The sequence below is a fragment of the Rana temporaria genome, chromosome 2 (genome assembly GCF_905171775.1).
Source record: "Rana temporaria chromosome 2, aRanTem1.1, whole genome shotgun sequence".
Lineage (NCBI taxonomy): Eukaryota > Metazoa > Chordata > Amphibia > Anura > Ranidae > Rana > Rana temporaria.
This window is the reverse complement of record NC_053490.1, coordinates 193,930,118-193,956,958: the sequence shown is the minus strand read 5'-3', so window position 1 is coordinate 193,956,958 and position 26,841 is coordinate 193,930,118.

The following is a 26,841-nucleotide window of genomic DNA, read 5'->3' as shown; positions in this document are numbered from 1 at the left end:
TGTTCAGTGGTGGTCGTCTTTCAGCCTTTCTTACCTTGGCCATGTCTCTGAGTATTGCACACCTTGTGCTTTTGGGCACTCCAGTGATGTTGCAGCTCTGAAATATGGCCAAACTGGTGGCAAGTGGCATCTTGGCAGCTGCACGCTTGACTTTTCTCAGTTCATGGGCAGTTATTTTGCGCCTTGGTTTTTCCACACGCTTCTTGCGACCCTGTTGACTATTTTGAATGAAACGCTTGATTGTTCGATGATCACGCTTCAGAAGCTTTGCAATTTTAAGAGTGCTGCATCCCTCTGCAAGATATCTCACTATTTTTGACTTTTCTGAGCCTGTCAAGTCCTTCTTTTGACCCATTTTGCCAAAGGAAAGGAAGTTGACTAATAATTATGCACACCTGATATAGGGTGTTGATGTCATTAGACCACACACCTTCTCATTACAGAGATGCACATCACCTAATATGCTTAATTGGTAGTAGGCTTTCGAGCCTATACAGCTTGGAGTAAGACAACATGCATAAAGAGGATGATGTGGTCAAAATACTCTTTTGCCTAATAATTCTGCACTCCCTGTATGGCCGTCGTTCCCGGGTCGAATTTCAATTTTTTTTTTTTCGTAAGACGTCCAGGAATACGAAAGTACGTTACGCACGTCGCCATTCAAAAAACACGTTGGGGCGCCGTAATTTCATGCAATGCACGTCGGGAAATTTCCTAACGGAGCATGCGCAGAACGTCCGGCGAGGGAACGCGCCTAATTTAAATGGTACACGCCCAATTTGAATTAGGCGGGCTTGCGCCGGACATCTTTACGTTACTCCTCTGCAAGTTTATACTCAAGTGCTTTGTGAATCAAGCACTTACGAGGAAAACTTGCGGCGGTGTAACTTAAAGACGATACGTTACGCCGCCGCAGTTCTCTATGAATCTGGCCCAAAGTATGTAAATGGTTATGTGGAAACTAGTATATAAAAATGCTTTTCCCAAAAATTGTCTTCCTTTTTTGCAATAGGTAAGGTGTTTAGCTTATATATAAACAAGCTAATTATGTGATTAGATGTTTTTAGGTCTTATCCACACATAACTGAACTGTGGAAGGGGTGCAGTTGTTTACTGTCACCTGATCAATATTCCTTCAGGTACAGAAAATTCAGTTGAATGGTGATGTTACAGGTGAGAAAATGTCTATAAATTCTTTCTGCTGACAGTTTGGCTACTTGGTTCTCATAGTTTTACGCTCCAGTTTCTGATCTGCTAATCCACTGTTCGGTTTCTGACCTTCTAATCCACTGTTCCGTTTCTGACCTTCTAATCCACTGGGCCAGATTCACGTAGCCCGGGCGCAACTTAACTTTTCCGATTTAAGTTACACCGCCGCAATTTTTCCAAGTTAGTGCCCGATCCACAAAGCACTTACCTGGAAATTTGCGGCGGTGTATCCTAAATCCGGCCGGCGCAAGGCGAGCCAATTCAAATGGGGCGAGTCCCATTTAAATTAGGCGCGCTCCCGCGCCGGACATACTGTGCATGCTCCCGACGCAAATTTCCCGACGTGCTTTGCGCGAAGTTACGATGCGCCAAGGTTTTGTGAATCGCGACGGGTAAAAAAAGAGTTGCGCCGGGAAAAAAATAAATTAAAAAAAATTTGACAGCGACGCGGGAAAGACGGGTACACTTTTACATGGCGTACTAACTTTACACTTTGTAAAAGGTACCCTATCTTTGCAACGGCAAACTAACACTTACGGCGACTTAACGAAGGGAAAAAGCTTTGTGGATCTCCGTAAGTGCTAATTTGCATACCCGACGCTGGTTTACGACGAGAACTCCCTCCAGCGGCGGCCGCGGTACTGCATCCTAAGATCCGACAGTGTAAGTCCATTACACCTGTCGGATCTTAGGGCTAGCTATGCGTAACTGATTCTATAAATCAGTCGCATAGTTAGAAACAGAGATACGACGGCGTATCAGTAGATAGGCCGTCGTATCTCGTTTGTGAATCTGGCCCACTGTTCTTTTCATAAGAGTTTTATAGTTGTGTTTTAGTGTTCCTGTCGTCCATAAGCAGCTGCCCTATAGGAAAAAAGTAAAAGTCAATACTAAAAAATGTTTTTCTTCCTTTCTGATGCCTGATTATCTTCTATAATTTTGTCAGCATTTAGTATAACCATACAAGTTTTTCTTAGATGGGACTAAAGGACTAAAAAACTAATTCTAACTGAATTTAAAACAATAGTTATTCACATGTTTCATTCTATATCTCAAAAATAAGATCTAATTTTAGGACCGTGGGCATAGCCATGCAAACTTTGTATTTTTTACACCCCAGTGGCCAAGAGCAGTTCCAGAAGCACTGCATACAGCTCTTTCAGACTTAAGGCTCCCTAATTTAATCATATAGGTATACAATATTGCAGATCAGTATTTTCAGGTGCAAAATAAGTTAACATCATTACAAGGTGAGGGATCATGTTTTTTCCCATTCTGTGATAAAGTACCTAGGTGACACACTGGTACCTACCAGTGGCATCTGGTGCACAATATTTGGGGGGGGGGGGAGAAACCAAGGGCAGGAGATCGGGAGATGGACAGGAAGGCAGTGGACAGCCCCACTCCCCCACAGGAGACAGACGGATGGGAAGGCGGTGATCTGAGGCCTACGTACCTTAGGGGACAGATGGCAAGTCATGGCCAGGATGACACTCTGATCTTCCCTCCTCCTCCCTCCACTGTCTGAGATGGGGAGTGCTGAATGTGACTGCGGGTGAGCCATCCCTGGAGACCTAGCTCCAGGGCCATTGCTTCTCCTCCTGGCCAAACCGGAAATGAGACCCCTGGTCAATCTGGTCTTGGGACCTGCTTCCCGATTGGCCGGGAGGAGAAGGGGTGAACTCAGAGCACAGTGTTCTGTGCCCTGAGCCCACCCTTTTTAAGCCAATTAGAGCCTCAGGCTCTAATCATGTGCTTAAAAAAAAACGTCCAACACCCTGCATGTAGATTAGGGCCGTGCACATGGATTAAGGGGGAGGCGTCACTTATGGACGGGCCACCACTGGTACCTACTGTATAATTATTTTATATAAAGATACACTTGTGGTGGATCAGTCATCTCTAAAGATGTCTTTATGTCACCTTTTCTTCATTAAAGCAGACTTTCAGTAATTTTTTTAACTTTCCATTTATTAAATCTTCTGCCCTTGTTGTTTTAACTTTGGATAGTAATTTTTTTTCTGCCAGTAAATACCTTATACAGCCCATTCCTGTTTCTTGTCTGGTCATTAGCCTAGGCTTATGACATCATGCTTACCTCTCTCTCTTGCAGAGCTGGAGGTGTGCCTCTGTGTGTCTGTGTAAATCCAGGAAGTGAACATGCAGCAGCTTCAGCTGCCCACAGTTAAAATGGATGCAGCTAGACTCAGTGGAGGGAGATTTATGCAGCATATTTGTCATGTACAGAATCGCAGTATATATAAAATAATATGCAAAGTGGTTGGAGGGAAGCTTTAGAATGGCAAAACCTTTTTATTACAAAAGATGTGAGCAGACTGCAGTTCCTATTTAATTGACACATGAAAAAGGAAAGGAACCTTTGCCTGGCATTTTTAAGTTGACAAAATTCCTGTAGAAAGAGAAAATGCTAGTTGACTGGAACCATCAGATATGTTATACATTTTCTTGATATTTATGGACTGCTACATGAATAGGCCAGATAAGGTTAAGTCTTGACCTTCGTGGACTGGTTCATCCATTTCAAATTACAACATCTCGGTGCATGTGTTGTCATTATGCAAATATTATGATCAAAAAGAGCAGACTTTTACAGATTTGCCCAGTTTTGCAAGCACCCCATTGAATGAGTTCTAAATAGGAGTGGCTTAAGTTGACCATTGATATTATTTGACCTTGATTCTTTTGGCCAGAAAGAGATAGGATCTAGTGTCAGCTGAGGCTTGTTGGTAGAGAAATGGTCAGACATATTTAAAGGCCTTGAGTGTTTGATGTTTTCCCTTATAATTCGGTGCTTACGATATCTGTAGCATGGATTTCAGGTTTCTCTTCATAGTCATAAGCTTGGTCCAATATTGGCTGTACTTTTAACTATAATTGAGTGTCTCCAGCAGACTTATGTTGTCACCCTTATATATAGGGATAAATAATACCTTTTATTAGCTGCTAATTTGCAGTATACAATTAGCTGATCCTGTATGGCCCATTATTAGGGCTCAAGAGGTAATTTATTCTTTATGTTAGCAGATCTAAAATATAAGGGCAAAGGTTTACACACTGTTACTCTTGCCTATAGTTAAATTGTATACCTTACCTTCTTTTACTATACATTTTTATTGTTCATTTGTGAATCAATACGATGAAGATGGCATATATTGCACCCTAGGGATGACTGGTCACAACTGTAACTTTGCATCTTAAAAAGATAGTGAGTGAGTCTTTCATGGGTAACGAGGGAATAAAATCTAACAGACATGGTTAAGCTAAAGGACAAAACACATAAAAGGAGTTCCTTATTAGCACACTTAAACTGCATTCTGATGTCTAAGGCACATCAATAATTTAGACTTTAAACAGAACTAATCCTATATTCTATTTACTTTAACAGGAGGAAGCAAAACTGAACTATTTCCAAAGGTTATAGTCCATCAGTTAGAAAATCAATGTAAAGCAAGTCATTACTGCAGACCAATTCACGCACCTCCTAAGGGTTAGTAAATTCCTGTGGGATAAATGAATTCAGTTACCATGTTTAAATGCACTGGATTTTTAATACTTTTCAGCATGCTACCCTGTACAGTTTTATGAAATGCTAGGATAGCAGAAGTGCCATAAGTCATGTATTTATAGTTTCTGCTGTTGGTGCAAAAATTGAATCATTAAACAGATAAAACTGGATTATGTCTTACAATCTGGTCTGATAATAAAACATATGAATGTGAAATAGTGCATTTAAGTAATAATTTATCACCAGCTTCAATTGCATCAATATACTGTAGTAATAGACACACAGTTTTTATGTTGCATACCCAGAATGGAATTTATTTCACTTTTTCTCTTTTAAATAACTATCCAAAGATATAGCTTCAATGTATTTAACATCTTTCATAAGGGAAAAAACATGATCCAGGAGATTACAAAATCAATATTGCATTTAAGACCAAATATATTATATGGTAAGCACAATGACGAGCACCGTACAACAACAAGGTTTTTTTTTAAATTACAAAGACTCATCTACAGCTGAAAAAGCATCTCAAGGAAGTCAGCACACTGAGCTTACTGTGAGCACATTGTTTTAAGATGCAATCATGGTTAACCTACCGCCAATACTTTTTTAAATTCAGTAGTGACTTTGACAAGACCTTTGAATATTAAATATGGTGTAACATCAAGTATGCTTTCTATCAGCATGAGGCATGTCTTCTATCTGTGTAATGAATGAATGTTTATTCTAGAAAAGATAATTTTATCAGATCTGATATGATTTACAAAATATTCAATTATATGTCACAAATCAAAGTGTCCCCCAAAGAATTAGGATTTTAAATGAAGTATTGTTTGTCTAAGACATTTCAAATTATGCACAAAAAGTGACAGTTTTAATTTAAACAAACTTTTTCCATGCCCTGGTAGCCCAATTACCCGATGGCATTCCGCAGCTAATAGAAACAGGCCTAGAACAACTGGTGAGAAAGAGAAAGGAAAAAGGGTTGTTCTCAACTTTTTTTACCCATTTAGTAAAAACAGAACCATCAGATATGAATAAATTATGTGAGTGTTGGTTGAGAGATGTCCCAAAACTGTCATCAGAAAATTGGGGGGAGATATACAAATTTTCATTTCAGATTCTAGTCTCACTTTGAGACAAATTAATCCAGTTTAAAATAACCTATAGGAGTTATTTTACACCGTATAAATTGTTTAAAATATTTCCATCAAATCCTCAAAATTGTTGGAGATGCGCAGGCATTCCAGGGAACTTTATACATATATTCTGGACCTGCCTGAAGATAAGGTGGTTTTGGAGAGAGGTCTTGAGAGTAATTGATGAAGTGACGTTAGTCCAACTTGACCTGGAGGCAGGGATCTGCCTGTTAGGACTAGTAGAGGAAATTATGGCCCCTATACAAAGAAGAATACAGGTGGGTTTGTTGCTTTTTTAGCCAAGAAAGTCTATAGTGTTAAATTGGACAAAAGCGGAAGCCCCCTCTGTGACGCAATGGAAAAACTTGATAAACAATAATTTGTCATTGTATAAAGAGACATACTATAACAGAGGAAATGGGGAAAAGTATAAGACAATATCGGCAAATTGGACATAGAATGTGACAACGGCTTCAGGGTAGGGGGGCATTGAAGTGGGAGGGAACTACAGCAATAGAAGAAAGGGATAAGAAACAGGTTAAATGGGAATAAGATGCGAAGTATGTGATGGAATGTTTGTATCAATGTGATTTTAACCACTTAAGGACTGCCTCCTGCAGATATACGTTGGCAGAATGGCACGGCTGGGCACATGCACGTACCTGTACGTCCCTTTTATTTGCCCAGCCGTGGGTCGCGTGCGTGCGCCACGGACGTGCGCCCGCGACCTGGTCCGAAGCTCCGCGGCCGTGGGACCCGCAGACCAGATTTTTTTTCAAAATTGTTGCTCTATTTTTGTTTATAGCGCAAAAAATAAAAACCGCAGAGGTGATCAAATACCACCAAAAGAAAGCTCTATTTGTGGAAAAAAAAGGACGCCAATTTTGTTTGGGAGCCACATCGCACAACCGCGCAATTGTCAGTTAAAGCGACACAGTGCCGAAACGCAAAAACAGGCCAGGTCCTTTACCTGCATAAAGGTCCGGGTCTTAAGTGGTTAATAAGGAGATACATGAAAATGTGAAATGTATATCTGTATATCAGAAAGGAAAAAATCAATAAAGAGATTTATAAAAAATAAAACATTTTTTTTTTAGGGGCTATTCACATTTTACATGTTGTTGTGTTGCCTAAACACGTCATATTTGTATTAGTGCTCCTAGAGGTGGCATTCAAAATTAATGGTACCATACTGTAACATGTAGGTGTAAACGATCCCTTAGAACATTTCAGATTACCAGAGTCAAGGCTATGTTCAAGTGGACAGACAATTTGGCAAACTGGTCCAATTATCTCATTCGCTGCCAGTTCAGTACGGCATATGGACCTACAGCATTGTTTCCAGCTGGCCAGGTCTGTACGCTATATGGACCTGACATTCCTCACAATCCTCCTCCTTCTTATATAATTTCATGGTCACTTCAGTAACCATGAGCTTATATCAAAACTGTGCATCAGAATCTGCTGAACAAAACAATAGCTCTGATCAGCAGGTAAAAATCCGTTGATCAGATCTATTACCCCAAAAAGGTGCCCACCCCCACTGCTTGTACAATGACATTTATCCCCTTCCCCACCGTACTTATACCTTTAGATCCTCTTGATATCTCGCTATACTCCCCCCCCACACCCCTTCACTGATACTGCCTCCCCACAACACTGATCCTGCTATATGCTGCAGGGGAGCCACAGAGGGAAAAAACATTTCCAAATATATCCCCCCATCTCCATTCTGATCCCCCTGTAGTCCCCCCATCCCCGATCTCCCGGCACCCCTCCCCACAGTGCAGATGGCCGGCTTTCCCTCTCCACTCCTGACTGCTGCAGTTGCTGCTCAGGAGGGAAATAGCTGTCAGGATGGAGAGCAGGGGGGGCTGGTTAACATGTGTTTAGATTATTCAGCCTCCAGCTCTAGCAACTATTTACCCACACAATGTTGTTGCCTTTTTGAACAACCTATAGCATTTATTATTGGTATTACATTGTACATTTCTGTTGTAGAGACTGTATCCCTCATTTTACTCTTAAAAAAGTGGGTCACCACAAAACATGTTGAGTTTGGCTGACTACATGTACATGTACACTATGAACTAGCATTATTATGATATGAGTGGCACTACATTGTGGGTGCAGTACAGCCATACAAGAGGGATTTGTATCCTTATGTTTTGTTTTAATGAAATATGTATTTCCTTGTGATTCCATTTGTAACAATACAATTATGTGATTTTAATCCCCTTGATGGCACCAAGAAAAATACTGTTGCCCTTCTAATTTTTTTTGTCCAATTATATCATAATTTAGGATGTAGGTACCTCTGCACTGAATATAATACACATTTATTTGAAGCACTTTATTTTCTATATGATTTGAATGTGTAGTATTTGATGGGTGGCATCAGGTCAACTTTGCCATGGGCGTAAAGCATCACGGCCCCAACATGTAAACCCCTGTCTGCTGTCTGTGGTTTTGTGGTTGGCATGTGGGGAGTGGTTGGTGGCAGAAACGCAGCTCAACCTTGCATTTATGCCGGCCCCCCAAGTCTAAACAAGCCTAAGGCCTTGTTCACGAGGGGCATACTACTGTGGGCCGTGTTTAGCAACAGAGGGATGCACAGGTGTTTCATGCATCGCCAGGCAGGCAGTCCCATTTATTGTTAATTGGGACACAGCAGCTGCACAGGAATGCACAGGTGTTCTGTGCATTCTTGTGCAGGCAGTTCCAAATCCATGTCCCTGAACTCACACTGTCTGCATTTGGGACCATGCACCTACACCCGCATGGATGTCAAATCTGTCCTTGCACCTGCTGTGTCCCAATTGACATGAATAGGACTGCCTGCACAGGAATGCACCGAATACCTGTGTATCACTGTGCTGGTAAATACAGCCCTTCATGAGTGTACGCTTTAGCACACCTCACTGAACAAGGTCTTTGTAGGAATTTAGCAGGAAACTTAAGTTATGCTTATGTTCATGTAAACTAGGATTTTTTTTTTCGTGAAAATGGCAATTTGATAAACATTTGTGCAACTACTCTGGGGTCTAAACAAATCAGTAGCACCTTCTTTTTATTCTACTGGTCATGTGCTTTCAGAAAATACATAGTAATGGGGGTATTTTACAAACTCTGAAGGCTGTAAGTGAAAAATGAAAACCTCCATATTTTAGAGAAATATGTTTTTTTACAGTTTAGCATACACACAATTTTTACCATTTCACAAAAAGGAGCAATTTAAAGTTTACAAATACTTGTTATTTATTAACTCAATACAGGTTGCTTTTATATTTAGTCAAAATGTTGTAAGATTTGCTGTGTTTGAAACCGCTAGTTATGATTTTAGTGAATCCTTAGCAAAAATTTTGTTTTGATAAACATTTGCAAAAATATATGTTTAGGGGGGTATTTTACAAACTCTGAAAGCTGTAAGTGAAAAATTAAATCCTCCAGACTTTTAGAGAGATTTGGATATTTACATTTTTGTGTACGTTCGATTTTTACCATTTCGCAAAAAGGCGCGATTAAAAATTTACAAATATTTGTTAGTTATCAACTCAAAACAGATTAAGCTTGTATATGTAAATATGTACATTTTTCTGTGTTTGTATCGCTAATAATGATTTTAATGTATTTTTTTAAAACATATTGTTTAATAAACATTTGTGCAAATATTGTTTGGCCTTAAAAAACAGTAGCACCTTATTTTTATCCTACAGGCCATGTGCTTTCAGAAAATATATGGTTTGGGGGGTCTTTTACAAACTCTGAAAGCTCTAAGTGAAAAATAAAAACCCACAGATTTTTTGAGAAATTTGGATATTTACATTTTTGCGTATATGTTTGATTTTCACCATTTTGCAAAAAGGCGGAATTTTAAAATTGACAAATATTTGTTGTTTATTAACTCAACACAGGTTAAGCTTTTATATTTAGTAGACATTTAGCAGGAATTTTGTAAAATGAACTGTGTGTTTATCTCCTAATAATGGTTTTACTGAATTTTTTGGAAAACATTGTTTTGATAAACATTTGTGTGAATATTGTAGGGCCTTAAAAATCAATATCACCTTTTTTATTCTACAGGCCATGTGCTTTCATAAAATATATGGTTTTGTGGGGTCTTTTACAGACAGAAAGCTGCAAGAAAAAAAAATGACCTTCAGATTTTTTGAGAAATTTGGGCATTTACATTTTTGAGTATGTTCGATTTTCACTATTTCACAAAACGGTGCAATTAAATTTTTTTTTTCAGAAAATATGTGATTTGGGGGGGGGGGTCTTTTACAAACACTAAAAGCTGTAAGGAAAAATTTTAAAAATGGTCTGGCCAGATGAGTTTAAAAGTGGAGCGCAGGGCCTGGCAGCAAAAGGGTAAAGGACTGTAACAGCATAGATGGAAGACTTGTTTAGATAACCTTATTCAGCATTTACTGGTGAATAGCCTTATATACTGAACTTACCAGGCTTTGATTTTATATATACATGGTGTTTTCTTCAGGCCTCATTGACCACCAGTTCGAAACTGTGTCCCTGACTAACTTTCCACAGCCCCCTGCGTATAACACACAGGCACAGTTTACACTCCATTTTCAGGGTAAAAAAGTGAGTGTTATACGCCAATAAATACAGTAATTTGAAATTCAATGATCAAACCTCTGAATGAACTAAGGAACAATTATTGATAAATGGAAATACTCTCAGCTGTCCCAAATCTCATGAACATTACCAAAGCTGATACATACCAGGAAAGAGTTGAATTTGGATGTTTCCACCATTACAAAACATGGTAAGGTGTTTGCCACATCCCTGGTATATGGAAAAATTCTAATTTCGCCTAAATTGGATTTTAAAACGGCAACAACACTACCAAAATTTTAAATAAAATCAATAATTATTGAAACATGTAAAAAATTATCATTGACACATGATGATCTCTGAAAAACATAGAAATATCACATAACATGGTCTTGCAAGTAAATACAAGATAGAATGTATTGATAAATTCAAATACTCTCCAATATCCAAGAAACAATCTTCGGTACCGAAATGTTTCCTAAAATGTCACTGTTCACCTTGGAGAGAAATGCATGCTCCTATTAAAAAACACTGTGCAGCTATTTAACTGCTTTGAAGAGAACTGTCAAAATTGATTAAAAGGCAAAAAAATTAAGGATAACCCTTTGACCATTCTGTTTCATTATCGGACTTCGCAGCCACCAGGCACGTGCAGCAGCTTCTACGTCACATGGTGGGCGCATGCCTGCTAAGTCTATTTAAAGGGCCGGAGCTACAGAGATTTGCCCAGAAGAGCCAACCTGCCGCAGTATAATGGCGGCGGCAGGTCGGCTAGTGGTTAATAGCATATAAATTATGCTTGTATAATTATAAAATGTAGATGCATTTACATGGATGTTATGCATTATACACTCAAATTAGGCCAATGTTATCCATGAAGTTTTTATAGTTTGAACCTATAAATTAGACTTTATTGTTTGCCCTTGCCAAAAAGTTGTTCTTTTTAGGCAAAGGAATCTGTAACAGGCATTTGGAATTTACAGTTTTTTCTTCAGCATAAAAAATTCTACATGGTCGCTATGGATTAAGAGTTAATTCATAAGAATAAGAGTTTTTACTAAAATAATAAGGGATTTTTTTTACTAAAATGTCACCAAATGCTAGATCTTTGCATTAAATTATAAAGAGAAATTAAGTCGAAAAAATACTTACTGTAACTTAATACACGCTGTAAGTTAAGGGAAAGAAGGAACAAACAGGGAGAATTACGAAAGCCGGCCCATGTTTTGCCTGCATAAAGCTAGAGCAATAAGAATCTGGTGCAGCTGTGCATGATAGCCAATCAGCTTCTGTTTGCTTGTTCAATTAAGCTTTGACAATAAAACCTGGAAGCTGATTGGTTTCTGTGCAGAACTGCACCAGACTTTGCAAGCTCCTATTGCAAAATGGTTGCTTTGTAACACTGCATTAACCCTTTAGCTGAGTTATGGAAAAGATAGTAGCTGACTTATGCCTAGTACACACGAGAGGATTTATCCGCGGATACGGTCCTCCGGACCGTTTCCGCGGATAAATCCTCTGAGGATTTAGATCCGCTGGATTGTACTCACCATCGGATCGAAATCCGCGCCGAATTCACACCGCGGTGACGTGTCGCGCCGTCGCCGCGATGATGACGCGGCGATGTGCGCGACGCTGTCATATAAGGATATCCACGCATGCGTCGAATCATTACGACGCATGCGAGGGATGGGTTCGGACGGATCGATCCGGTGAGTCTGTACAGACCACCGGATCGATCCGCTGGAGCCGATTCCAGCGGATAGATTTCTTAGCATGCTAAGAAATTTGTATCCGCTGGAAATCGGTCGGCCCGAAAAATATATCCGCTGGATCGTACACACCAGTGGATCTATCCGTTGAAACCGATCCACGGATCAATTTCAGCGGATCAATCCTCTCGTGTGTACGGGGCCTTAGTCATTGGACCATGTAAGGAAGGAAAGGTGGATGTCTCACAGCAAGACAGGTTACATCTATGGCCAGTCTGAAGTGGGCCTTAAGTAGTTCAATACAGGCCAGCTATGTTTTTAATTTGAACTTGAGCTTTAAGCTTTGGTAATGAGCTTTTCTTTTGCTATTGGCAACTTGCAATGGCCTGTCTCATAACTTACATCAGTTATGCAAGGGCAGGAAGGTATCTTCTCACCTATTTTTATTGTGTAGTGTCTACAGCAAACATTTTTTCAGGGAAATATACACTTCTATATGACTAATATTATTTCAGGGAGATATGTATTTATCTATATTCATCATTATTTCAAGGAGGTCTTTGCCTGTCTGTGCCCATCTGTATTTCAAGGGAATATCTGCCTGCCAATGGCCATCATTATTTTAGGGGAATGTCTGCCTGTCTACGAGCAGCAGTATTTCAAGAAGATACCCATCTGTCTATGACACACACTGTTTCATTCAAATATCTGCCTGCCTATAGCCATTGTTACTTCAAGGAGATATCTACCTGTCTATAGCCATCGTAATTTCAGGAAGATATCTACCTGTTTAGAACTAGTGTAATTTTCAGCAGACTTCTGCCTGTCTATGGTTAGCATTTTTTCCATGTCCAATGGAAATAGTTTTGCAGTGCTACTTAACGCAGTCATGAAGCATGCAGTCTATACATAGGAAACGTTCTTTATTGACCCCAGTATTGTTCCAGTTCTAAAAATGAAATGCACAAATGATGCTCTTATTACAGTTGCTTGTGGAAATACTGAAACTTCAGAATGATAACAAAAATGTAAGAAAAAAAATGAAATTTCAATTTTTCTTTTACAGTGTTTGCATTGTGAGGTCCTTTGTGACTGGAATTAACATGGCATCTGACTGCTGTTACCTGTCAAACAAGAACATATTATTCTAAGTAGACACTTTTATGAATTGAAAGCCTACGCTTTTTGTAAGAGTTTTTTTTCATTGGCATGTACTTCCATTTTGACGTGTCAATTTTAAAAAGCATATGCAAGCGCGTTTTATACGTGGGTATTGCTTGGGACAAGCATTGCTTTATCTTCTGTCTGAAACATCAAATTCCTGCTATTTGTTTGAAAAAGGAACAATTGTGCATGCTGAGAGATATTGAACAGAATGCATTCCCATAGAAACGTTATTGTTATATTGATTACCATTTGTGCAATATTTTCAAGGAGAAACCTAGCAAATATCTGTTATTGTGTGCTAAGGCTTGTCTTTTGCATTTTTACTCTTATCTATTGATACGAAGGGATAAACTACATGTAAAGTAAGGATTCTGAAAATTGTCATTGAACATTGTCATTGGGTGTTTTGACAAACTTAGAACATCAGCGTGTTTGTCTCCCGCTGCAATAACTTTAGTATAAAAATATATTATAAAAATAATATGCAATAACCAACAGTTATACCCTTGTTCCCCCGATTACAGATTATTTGATTTTTGACCAACAGTCCTTAAACTTAACTAATTAAATATTTATAGGAACAGATTCACAAAGGGTATACGACTGCGTATCTCCTGATACGCTGTCGTATCTCTGTTTCTATATATGCGACTGATTTATAGAATCAGTTACGCATAGATATCCATAAGATCCGACAGGTGTAATTGTTTTACACTGTCGGATCTTAGGATGCAATACCGCGGCCGTCGCTGGGGGGAGTTCGCATCGTACACCAGCGTCAGGTATGCAAATTAGGAGTTACGGCGTTCCACAACGGATTTTCGCGTTCGTTACGTCGCCGCTAGTCTAGTTTCCCGTCGCAAATTTAGTCGTCGTTTTGGGTGCCCTAACTTTAGTCAGCAATCGTATTGCTGTATAAAGTATGGCCGTCGTTCCCGCGTCGAAATTTAAAATTTAACGTCGTTTGTGTAACGCGTCCGGGAATACGGAAGTATGCTACGCGCGTCGCTGTTCGAAAAAATGACGTCATGGCATGCAAAGCACGACGGGAATTGCGAAACGGAGCATGCGCAATATGTCCGGTGCGGGAGCGTGCCTAATTTAAATGGCACACGCCCATTTGAATTGGCATGCCTTGCGCCGGAGGCCGCCGGCGTAGTTTTCATCGCAAGTGCTTTGTGAATCAGGCACTTGCGATGAAAACTTGCGGCGGTGTAATGTATCTACGATACGTTACGCCGCCGCGATTCTACGTGAATCTGGCCCAATGACACTTGCATTTGCACATTTCAGGTTAAAATTTTCAGCAAAAAAAATGTTTTTCTTAATTTTTTTTATGGTGTTATTAGCAATAGGGAACTGGTATGCTACAAATTAACAATCTGTCATCCTTGTCCATGTAATCTATTCAGCACAAGACACAAGTTTAATATTTCTTAAATTACTAAAACACGCAAAACATGTGGTATTGTCAAGAATAGCAACAAATTGAATAGCGCTAATCAACATCAATCACGGATAGACTTCCTGCAGATACAGAAGACACATATGAATGCAGCTCTGTATTCTTTAGTTTATCGTGATTTTTTTTTTTTTAATGCAAGCAGTTTTAAACCTGATTTGACTCAGTATTCATGGGTTATAAAATGATATGCTGATAAGAGGAAGGATCAAAGTGATGAGCTCATGCATCTGCTGCTTCTTCATTCATTGTCCAATCACAGGCTGGGGGTGGGACAAGACCTCTAAGGCCCCGTACACACGAGAGGATCGATCCACTGAAATTTATCCGCGGACCTGTTTCAGCGGATAGATCCCCTGGTGTGTACAACCCAGCGGATATTTATCCATGGATTTTTTTCGGCCCGATGGATTTCCAGCGGATCAAAATTTCTTAGCATGCTAAGAAATCTATCCTCTGGAATCCAGTCCAGCGGATTGATCCGCTGGTCTGTACAGACTCAGCGGATCAATCCGTCCGATTCCATCCCTCGCATGCGTCGTAATGATTCGACGCATGCGTGGAAGTCCTTATATTACAGCGTCGCGCACATCGCCGCGTCATCATCGCGGCGACGGCGCGACACGTCACCGTGGAGGGAATTCCGCAGGGATTTTGGTCTCATGGTTAGTACAACCATGAGATCAAAATCCGCCAGAGGATTTATCCGCGGATCGATCCTCTCGTGTGTACTAGGCATAAGGCCTCGTACAGACGACCGAACATGTCTGCTGAAACTGGTCCGCTGACTAGTTTCAGCAGACATGTTCGGTCACGTGTACGGCCGACCGGACAGGTTTCCAGCAAACATTTGTCCACCCGACCGTTTTCGAGCGGACACATGTATCTTAGCATGCTAAGAAACATGTCCGCTGGAATCCTGTCCGTCGGACATGTTCGGTCGTCTGTACAGACTCACCGTACATGTCCGAGCGGCCGCCATTCCACGCATGCGTCGGATCACTTCGACGCATGCGTGGAAGCATTGACCTTCCAGCGTCGCGCACGTCGCCGCGTCATCGTCGCGGCGACGGCGCGGACACGTCACCGCGCTGTCTGTCCACGCGGATTTGTGTCTGATGGTGTGTACAACCATCAGACAGAAATCTCTGGGGGACATGTCCGCTGAAAACGGTCCGGCGGACCGGTTTCAGCGGACTGTCCCCTCGTCTGTAAATAATTTGGCAGGTAAAACACCCCCAATATAAGAATTTTATTTGTGCCTTTGAATAAATCACCTACACCCATAGATTAAAGGCACCTTCACCCCAGAAAAGTAGAATTTAGAAAATGGTGAAAAGGGGTATATTAATGGAGCCACAACACATAAATCTTATAAAAACATTTTTATTAAATTCTGAAATTTTGAAACGTGGGGCATACTCCTACTCCCCAATGAAACACCTTTTTAAGAAATGTTTCATAGGGGAGTAATTGTATGCACCATGTTTTAAAATGTTAATTAAATAAAAATGTTTTTATAAGATTAATGTGTTGCGGCACCATTCAGCTTCAAAATAAACAGGAGGGGGGGGGGGATAATGTATTAAACTGATACCTTCAGTCAAGTGCAGGTCATAACTGTTTTATGAGTCAGAAGCCTTATCACCAAAAAAGGAAATTGCTACTCTGGAACTATGACAAAGTGCTCATTCACACCATTGCAGTGCAGTGATGTATGGTAAAAACAAAACATGTTAATGCACTAAACATGGTTTGATGTCATCTGGTGGCATTCATTTAGAATGGCACACCAAGGCATCTACAAAGCACACCTGAACTTTGTGCACATGTGGTGAAAATCCCTACTGTATTAGAGCCCATTCAAAATAAATAGGCTGGAGCAGCTAGTGTACTGAGATGCATGATAAAGCATGTTGCAACACTCGTGTTATATGTGTTACTGCAATGCAACACATTGTGAATGGCCCTTAAAGACATGTTATTTTTTAAATTAAGGTCATTGACATGTAACATTAAAAACTAGCTAAATAATTAGCTGTGTAAGGATTCTTGCAGAAATATAGCAGACAAGGCATTGAAACGTTTAATTGCAGTTTAAACAGCATCTTCAGGTAAATATATAAATACCATTTACAAAATTTTTACATAGATCTAGCATTATTACTAGAATCTGTCTTGATATCAGCCACCTGTAATCTGTTGCAACCCAGTAGAGAGGCAGTGTGAGCCAAACAGGACTTGCTTACAGTAAAGGGTTATTAACTCTAACGACATGCTGGTAGTTTAATCGGATCCTGTCTAAATTGGCCCTAGTATATGTATGAATGTGTGTTAGGGACCTTGAAGTGTAAGGTCCTTGAGGGTAGGGACTGATGTGAATGTACAATGTACTGTATTTATCAGCGTATAACTAGAGTTGAGCGAACCCGAACTGTAAAGTTCAGGTTCGGTACGGACTTTGGGTTTTTCCCGAACCCGGACCCAAACCCGAATAATTGGAAAAAGTTTGGGTCCGGGTTCAGAGTTCGGGAAAAAAAAATGCGCGGAGGTCCCCGCAAATTCAATAACCAGACCCTTTAGGTCTGGTATGGATATTAAGGGGAACCCCACCGTCAATTAAAAAAAAATGACATGCGGTTCCCCCTAAATATCCATAACCAGACCCGTTATCCGAGCACATGACCTGGCCAGCGGCAGAAAAGAGGGGGGGATAGAGTGCGGCCCCCCCTCTCCTGAACCGCACCAGGCCACATGCCCTCAACATTGGGAGGGTGCTTTGGGGTGCCCCCCAAAGCACCTTGTCCCTATGTTGATGGGGACAAGGGTCTCATCCCCACAACCCTTGCCCGGTGGTTGTGGGGGTATGCGGGCGGGAGGCTTATCAGAATCTGGAAGACCCCTTTAACAAAGGGGACCCCCAGATACTGACCCCCCCTGTGTGAAATGGTAATGGGGTACACTGTACCCCTACCATTTCACAAAGGAAGTGTAAATTCTTGTAAAAAAAAACACACACACCGTAGAATAAAGTCCTTTATTAATAAAAAAAAAAAAACTCCAGCGGTGATAATCCACTCGTTCCCGGCTTCCTGCTCCAACGTTGTCCTGATCCAGCGACGGGTGATCTCCAGCGATGAGAAGATCCATCCATCCAGAGCGCAGCATCGCCGACCTCCACTCACCGCTGGACACAGCCCAGCGAATGACGCGCTGAAGCTGTGACATTACTTACATAGGGGAGGCAGGGCCACCCATCACATGACTCCGCACCCTCTGACGTACCCTCTGCTACGTCACTGGGTAAGCCCAGTCTTCCCTCTTCCTGGGCTTCCCCAGTGACGTAGCAGAGGGGGGTTAGGGGGGGTAGGATCTGGGGGTCCCCTTTGTTAAAGGGGTCCTCCAGATTCTGATAAGCCTCCTGCCCGCATACCCCCACAACCACCGGGCAAGGGTTGTGGGGATGAGACCCTTGTCCCCATCAACATGGGGACAAGGTGCTTTGGGGGCATCCCAAAGCACCCTCCCAATGTTGAGGGCATGTGGCCTGGTGCGGTTCAGGAGAGGGGGGGCCGCACTCTGTCTCCCCCTCTTTTCTGCAGCCAGCCAGGTCAACGTGCTCGGATAACGGGTCTGGTTATGGATATTTAGGGGGAACCGCACGTCATTTTTTTTTTAAATTGACGGCGGGGTTCCCCTTAATATCCATACCAGACCTGAAGGGTCTGGTTATTGAATTTGCGGGGACCTCCGCGCATTTTTTTTCTAAAAGCCCGTGTCCTATTGACTACAATGGGGTTCGGAGTTCGGGTTTCTGAACCCGAACGTTTTTCCTCTGAAAACAGAGGGTAAACAGTGCCAACATGTTATACGCCGATATCATGTTTTACCAATAAGGGGGGCGGGGATCGGGCAGTCCGCGCCAGGAGCCACCCGTTGGGGGGGGGGGGGTGTCAGACTGGCTATCCCGCCTCCCCTCGCCCTGGAACAATGCTCCCTGCATAGTCTGAAGTTGAGATAAAAAAAGACACTTGCCAGCCCCTTCTACACCGCTCATCCTGTGTCAGTGTTTGTCCTGGCTGCTCTCCTCCTCGGAGTGTAGCTTTGATTGGAGGAGGAGAGCAGTCACATGACCTACTGTGTAACATCAGAGGAGAGCAGGCATGTGACCAGGTCAGTGACAATTTTTTTAGCTATTGAGGTAGATGGAAGCTTCAGTTTGCAATAGGAGTGACACAGGAGGTGCAGTGTAGAAGGGGCTGACAGTGATTTTTTTTATTTAACTGTAGAGAATGCTGGCAGCACTGTCCCGGGAGACTGGGGGTTTAATGGGAGTGCAGTGTGGCTGTGTACTGGATGGGGGAATGTATAATGGATGGGGAGGCTGTGTACTGGATGGGGGATGTATAGTAGATGGGGAGGCTGTGTACTGAATGGGGGATGTATAGTGGATGTGGGGGAATGTATAGTGGATAGGGGGCTGTGTACTGGATAGGGGGATGTGTACTGGATAAGGGGCTGTGTACTGAATAGGGGGGATGTATAATGTACAGTTGCTGTATACTGGGGAGGGGGGCTGTATAATGGATGGGGGGATGTATAATGGATAGGGGGAATGTGTATTGGATGGGGGGATGTATAATGGATGGGGGGGGCTGTGTACTCGGAGGGGGCTGTGAAGAATGTTTTCCTTAAACTCCCCTCTTAAAATTAGGGTGCGTGTTATACGCCTGTGCGTGTTATACACCGATAAATACGGTATATATAGCGTGCTGCATAAATTGACAGTGCTATATAAGTACCTGAAATAAATAAAATAAAATAACTTAATGGATGACCTCATTAATGTGCTGCTGCTCCTTTAGGGCCAGATCCACGTACCTGCGCCTATCTTTAGGCGGGCGTAGCGTATCTCAGAAACGCTACGCCGCCGTAACTTAGAAAGGCGAGTTCTGTATTCACAAAGAAGTTACGCCTTTAGTTATGGTGGCGTAGCGTATATCGGGTGGCGTAAGCCTGCCTAATTCAAAAGAGACTGGTTGGGGGCGTGTTCTATGCAAACTAATCGTGACCCCATGTATTTGACGTTTTTTACGAACGGCGCATGCGCCGTCCGTGAAAGAATCCAAGTGCGCATGCTCCAAATTATGCCGCAAATCGTCAATGCTTTAGACGTGAACGTAACTTACGCACAGCCCTATTCGCGAACGACTTACGCAAACAACGTAAAACATAAAAAATTTGACGGTGGCCGACGTCCATACTTAACATTGCATACGCCTCATATAGCAGGGGTAACTTTACGCCGGAAAAAGCCTTACGTAAACGATGTAAAAAAATGCGCCGGGCGGACGGACGTTTGTGAACCGGCGTATCTACCTAATTTGCATATTCCTCACATAAATCTACGGAAGCGTCACCTAGCGGCCAGAGTAAATATGCAACTAAGATACGACGGCGTAAGAGGCTTACGCCAGACGGATCTTAGCAAAATTCCGGCGTATCTTGTTTTCTGAATACAGAAAAAAGATATGCCGGATCATCCTAGAAGTTACGCGGCGTATCAATAGATACGCCAGCGTAACTTCTTTGTGGATCTGGCACTAATTGTCCAATCACAAGCTAGGTAGGTAGGTACTCTATAGAGATATGCTGTTAGACTAGCTGAAATCTATTACATATTCTTTTGGCAGGCATTACAACTGAGTATTTAGCTTTGTTTGCATGGAGTTCAGCTTTAATAACATGTTACAAAGTACATAGCACACAGACAAATATGGTTTCCTTTTATGAGTCACATCAAATAAATTGCAATTAGCCATGGCCTGTGCGTTCTTTTGCCAAAAAAACATTTTTTTTTCTTTTAGATATTGGAAGCATTCGGGTCCATTTTTTTAATTAAAATTGGAAGCTGTATTGTTTTCTGGGAAATATATCAATAAAACCTTAAGTGACTTATGTCAAACTACTATCAGAATATAGTAATGTTTTTGGCCTTACATAAACATGGCTTAGGTTAACTTTACATTTACAAATATTACACATTAAACGAGTCCGATCATTTGTCAAAATATGAATTTGGATAACTTCGGATTGGATAGATTTGTTCTGATGTCTTTGTAAACTTGAAGTAATAAAAGGAAATCTATACCAGAGAACACATGGAGGAAAGAGGTGAGATGAATTATTTTAGATTTAGAATCTGTTTTTCTTTTGGCTAATTTAATGCACATTTTAGATTTCTAATTTTCACTAGTTCAAGTAGTCTGTTCAAGTAGTTATGTTTCAAACTAAGTTTTTTTCTTACATATAGAAGAATATTTTATTTCATAAAGTACTATGCTTAAAAAAAAACACTCTCTAAAGGTACTTATAGACATTAAAGTGAACTTATGCTTCCCCAACCTTGTGTGATAGCAGTGGATATCTGAATAGCCAATCACCATGTACCCAAGTTATTACAATGCAGAAAAAGGAGTGAGTGCGCCACAATAAGGGGGGTACTGTGTATTTCTCTGTGCTCTTAACAGCTGAAAAGAACCGCAGTGGAGCAAAGGGAAGATACGCTTGGGAAAGCAAGTTATTAACTTCCACAGGGTGAAAATTCCCTATGATGACACTGCTTGGGACTGTGTTATGTTGGACTGATAAGTGCCACAAATGTCTTCTTTAAATGTTTCCCTTGTGTAGACAACTAAAAGCTCTGAGGCTGCTGCTGGAGGGAAGCAAATAGCAGCTTACAGGAAGGGACTCATAAACCTCAATTCACAGTTATTGGCACAGTCATACCAAGCACCAGTGCTTTCAGGGTGTGGCCCATTTTCTAGCCTCTCCTCTTCTCGTATGGTAGGTGCCACATGCACACTGGACCTCCAAACATAGGGATACAGACTCTGAGTGAATGCTGTCAGATTAGTATTGGTGATAATGTAAAGCACTCCATTTTAATTATTTTTAGCTTTTATTTTATCATAATAAATGTAAAAAAATAAATTTGAGACCCTGCTATTTGGCTATAGAGGTATTGGGCATAAAAATATCTTTTGTTTTCAATCTTGTCTTTTTCCTTCAGCCTTGTAACTTTAAAAGTGGTGAGTTTTCCTGCAGTAAAAATCATAAGATACAGAGTATGGGCCAGATTCATAAAGAATTACGCTGGCGTATCTCTAGATACGCAGCGTAAGTGTCCAGATGCGCCGTCGTATCTATGCGTGCTATTCTCAAAACTAGATACGCCCGAATTTTGCCAAGATACGACCGACGTAAGTCTCCTACGCCGTCGTATCTTGGGTGCATATTTACGCTGGCCGCTAGGGGCGCTTACGTTGATTTACGTGTCGAATATGTAAATGAGCAAGATACGCCGATTCACGAACGTACGTAAGGCGTACGTCCGGCGTAAAGATAAAACACCTCTATAGGTGGCACAACCCATGCAAGGTATGGACGACTGAACAGCCGTCGTATTTTACGTTGTTTACGTAAGTCGTAAGTGAATGGGGCTGGGCGTAGGTTACGTTCACGTCAAAAGCATTGAGCCAACGTATCTTAGCCGACCATACGAACGGCCCTTCATTTACATGGGGTCACGGTTAATTTAAATGTAGCACGCCCACTACCTGCCTACTTTAAATTAGGCGGGCTTACGCCGGCCCATTTTCGCTACGCCGACGTAACTTACGGAGCAAGTGCTTTGTGAATACTGGCCTTGCCTCACTATGTTACGTCGGTGTAGCGCAAATGAGATGCGCTACGCCGGCCAAAAGATGCGCCCTCTTCCGTGAATCTGGCCCTATAACTTTGAAACTTGCAGTTGCATAAATGTGTATGTCTTTCCTGTCTTTAAAGCCCAATTCCATGTTTAATATCCGTTTAAATGATTTGTTTGGGCCAAGTTGGCTAAAAACACTGCACTAACAGGTGCGCGTGCTGAACTTGCTGTTCTACCTGTATGCAGCCTTTGATACATACAGTGGACAACAGTGCTGTCCTCTGCCTTGCCGTCCCACTCCCAGAATAAAATAGAGTTAGGCTGAGTGCTGCTTAGCCGTCCATGGGAAACTTTGAATTTTATGAATTAAAACAAAGCCTCCTTTGATTGGCTGAGGAGAGGAGATTGGATGATGTCACAATCTCTGCCTCATTCATAAAATACAAAGCTTACTGTGAATGGCTGTGCTCATCCCAACTCTATTTTGTTCCAGGATTGGGAGGGAAGTGGGTGTGGGTGTATCCAAAGAAGGTGTTAGGCCTTTTTCTTTTTCAGAGGGATATGTGACAGGATGAAGCCATGTCACAGTGGGAAATAGCAGTTAGAGTGCAGTTTTGCAGAAGACTGGATTGTAGGATTATAAAAGGTTTAAGTTTTATTGTCACATACCTGGTCCTGCAGCCAAACTGCTGAGAGGGCTCTCCTTGAGTGCTTGGTGTCCCTGAAAGTGGAAACAGGGATCGCCAAGCCCAAAAAAGCAGTAATTGCAGACTGTGTCACCGATGAGAGATGTTGGAGATCTCCTTGCAGGTGGATAGCAGATAAGAGGAGCAGCAGGACCCAGGAGAGCTGGTGGTTGTGCAGACTTCACAAATCAGGAGGCAGGTTGCAGTGAGTAAGTGCAGCAGGCTGGTTACTGCAGGCAGGTACAGCAGGTAGGCACCTTGGGCAGGTCACAGCAGACAGGGTAAAACAGGAGACGTAATCAGGAAACATAGGAAAGCTCAGTGAGTCAGTGGTCAGCAGACAGAAGTTTAGAGACGTGGCCAGACAAGCCAAGGTCATACACAGGACAGGAGCAGATCTGTGGGACAAGCCGAGATCAGAGCTAGGAGAGAGTCAAGAAGTATCCAAGAGCAATACGGGTAGTTCAGAAGCACAAACAAAACAGGGTAACAGGAAGTAGCAGGAAGATGAAGACCAGTCAGCAGTGTCCAACAGTGACTCTTTTAAAGGCCAGAGGGCGCCAGAATGCATACACCCATTCTCCTCCAATACATGTGCAGGCATTTCTGCCATTTTTGTTAATCCATTTACGTTTCTTCTATATGCCAACTTTACCACATTTGTTTGCCTCTTGCAATATTTTGACTACTTTCAAGTGGTATTTTATGAATACTAATGCATGCCATTAAGTACATTTTAATGCTTACTGAAAAATGTAAATGAATAAAATCCCCAAATGGTTGCTAGCAATCTAAAAAAGAACCATCCAATGGTAATCAGAGAAAAGAGCCACATGTTTCAGATAGACATTATTATGCTTGTAAAGAGCCCTTTTACCCAAACAACTTTTTCAAGAATATTATAATTTATTTAAAAGTTCATAATTTTCAAGTGCTGTTTATTAAACATCTGGTTAGTTATGCCTAATTATGACACACTAGAGATACATGTGCTTTAGATCACAATTGTAACCATTTTATCAGACAATTGTGAAACGTATTCCTCGTTGTAACCTAACATATTCCTCCTTGTTTGTAACTAATAGCATGTGAAGTATTTGAAGAGGGTCTATTGGGTTATGTAATCAAGGGGGCACTGTGCTTCTATGCTACTGCAATGTATTGTATACACATACAGTAAGAGTATTGTATATGTCCCCTTTAACCACCTACCCCCCGGACCATATTGCTGCCCAAAGACCAGAGTACTTTTTGCGATTCGGGACTGCGTCGCTTTAACAGACAATTGCGCGGTCGTGCGACGTGGCTCCCAAACAAAATTGGCGTCCTTTTTTTCCCACAAATAGAGCTTTCTTTTGGTGGTATTTGATCACCTCTGCGTTTTTTATTTTTTGCACTATAAACAAAAATAGAGCGACAATTTTGAAAAAAATGAATATTTTTTACTTTTTGCTGTAATAAATATCCCCCAAAAATATATAAAAAAACATTTTTTTTCCTCAGTTTAGGCCGATACGTATTCTTCTACATATTTTTCGTAAAAAAAATCGCAATAAGCGTTTATTGATTGGTTTGCGCAAAAGTTATAGCGTTTACAAAATAGGGGGTATTTTGATGGCATTTTTATTAATATTTTTTTTACTAGTAATGGCGGCGATCAGCGATTTTTTTTTCGGTATTGCGACATTATGGCCGACACTTCGGACATTTTTGATACATTTTTGGGACCATTGGCATTTTTATAGCGATCAGTGCTATAAAAATGCATTAGATTACTATAAAAATGCCACTGGCAGTGAAGGGGTTAACACTAGGGGGCGGGGAAGGGGTTAAGTATGCCTGGGTGTGTTCTTACTGTGGGGGGGGGGGTGGCCTCACTAGGGGAAACACTGATTTTCTGTTCATACATTGTATGAACAGAAAATCAGCATTTCCCCTGCTTACACACACAGCTCCCGTTCCCCGCTCTGTACCGAGCGATCGCGTGTGCCCGGCGGCGATCGCGCCCGCCGGGCACACGCACGGCAGTGGCGGCTATACGATAGGACGTATAGCTACGGGCTCTCGCCCAGGAGAGCCGACCTGCCGCCGTATAATGACGGTGCGCGGTCGGCTAGTGGTTAAGTAATCATATTAAGAATTAATGCACCAGCGCTGCAGTTCATTTTCTCTGTCTTACCGTAAATATACTCAAGCCTAGGATGGTAGATGCAGCAGCTACTGTAAGTGGAAAAGTGGGTCAACAATGACCAACTGCAGCCTCACTGTGCCCATCTGCAGCCTCACTGTGCCCATCTGCAGTCTCAACTGTGCCCATTTGCAGCCTCACTGTGCCCATCTGCAGCCTAAACTGTGCCCATTTGCAGCCTCACTGTGACCATCTGCAGTCTCAACTGTGCCCATTTGCAACCTCACCGTGCCCATTTGCAGCATCACTGTGCACATATGTAACCTCACTGTGCCCATCTGCAGCCTTACTGTGCCCATCTGCAGTCTCACTGTGCTCATTTGCAGCCTTATGTACCTTTGATCTCCCACTTTGTCATGCAACTGCAGTCGGCAGCCGTCCACTGTAACAAAGCCCCGTCTCCTACTCGTCCATGGAAATACTGTTTCAGTTTCACAGCATTGTTATCAGTGTTCAGTGTTCAGTCTATCACTGTTTGTTACAGTGGACAGCCGCCGAACAGTTAAGACTGACACAGCGGGAGAACCTCACTCGAGTATAAGCTGAGGGGGGCTTTTTCTTCATAAAAAATGTGCTGAAAAAGACGGCTTATACTCGAGTATATACGGTATATAGGCTTCATGGCCTTTGTTTCATTGTACTTAATGTTAAGAAGCAGCAGAGTCTTTGCCACTGTCTTGAAAATTACCCAGAAAGTTTGAGCTTTTAAATACTCATTTGGCAGTTTTTTCCTACAAAAATTATTTAATATTCACTTTGTTATTTATTATTCACTTTCACATTGTGCCATGAACTTAGGCTACTCCAGGAGAGGCATCTCCTCTTCCAGAAATGTCAAATTACTCTCTGAGCTGATCCAGCACCTTCCTTCTCCTCCCTGCATAACTTTTTATGTAGATGCTATTGGGAAGCAAAGGGGAATATAATAGTGTCACCTGAGTGACAGTTCTGAGTCTAATGGGATCACGTTTAAGATGGCGGCGCCCAGCAGCAGTCTCAGAGCTTTTGGTTGTCTACACAAGAGAAGCTTTTACAGGTAAGTACCATGCAAAAAAATATGTTAAATTCACATGTAATCTTATTGGAAGAATGTGTGACTGGTCTGATGATGGGGCTTCTTTAAGCTGACCACAGACAGAGAGATTGGGCTAACAAAACCTTTTCATATTGGCTATAGTAGCCAGGTATGCAATATATGTGGCCATCCCCAGTAAAGACCAGTCTGCCAATGGTCATATTGGTCCCAGTGCTGAGACCTGTGTTTTCACAGTTTTAACACAAAAAGTTATTTTATAATTATTTCGTATTATTATTATTCCTTACCGTGCACATTGTTTTTCAGAAGACTAAAAAAGCGATGATGGGTCCTCTGTGATATCTACCTCCATGAGTGCTCGACTTTATGGCTTTTTTTTGTAATTATCTTAACATAAAGCTATCTAAAATTATTTTTTATTTCTAATTCA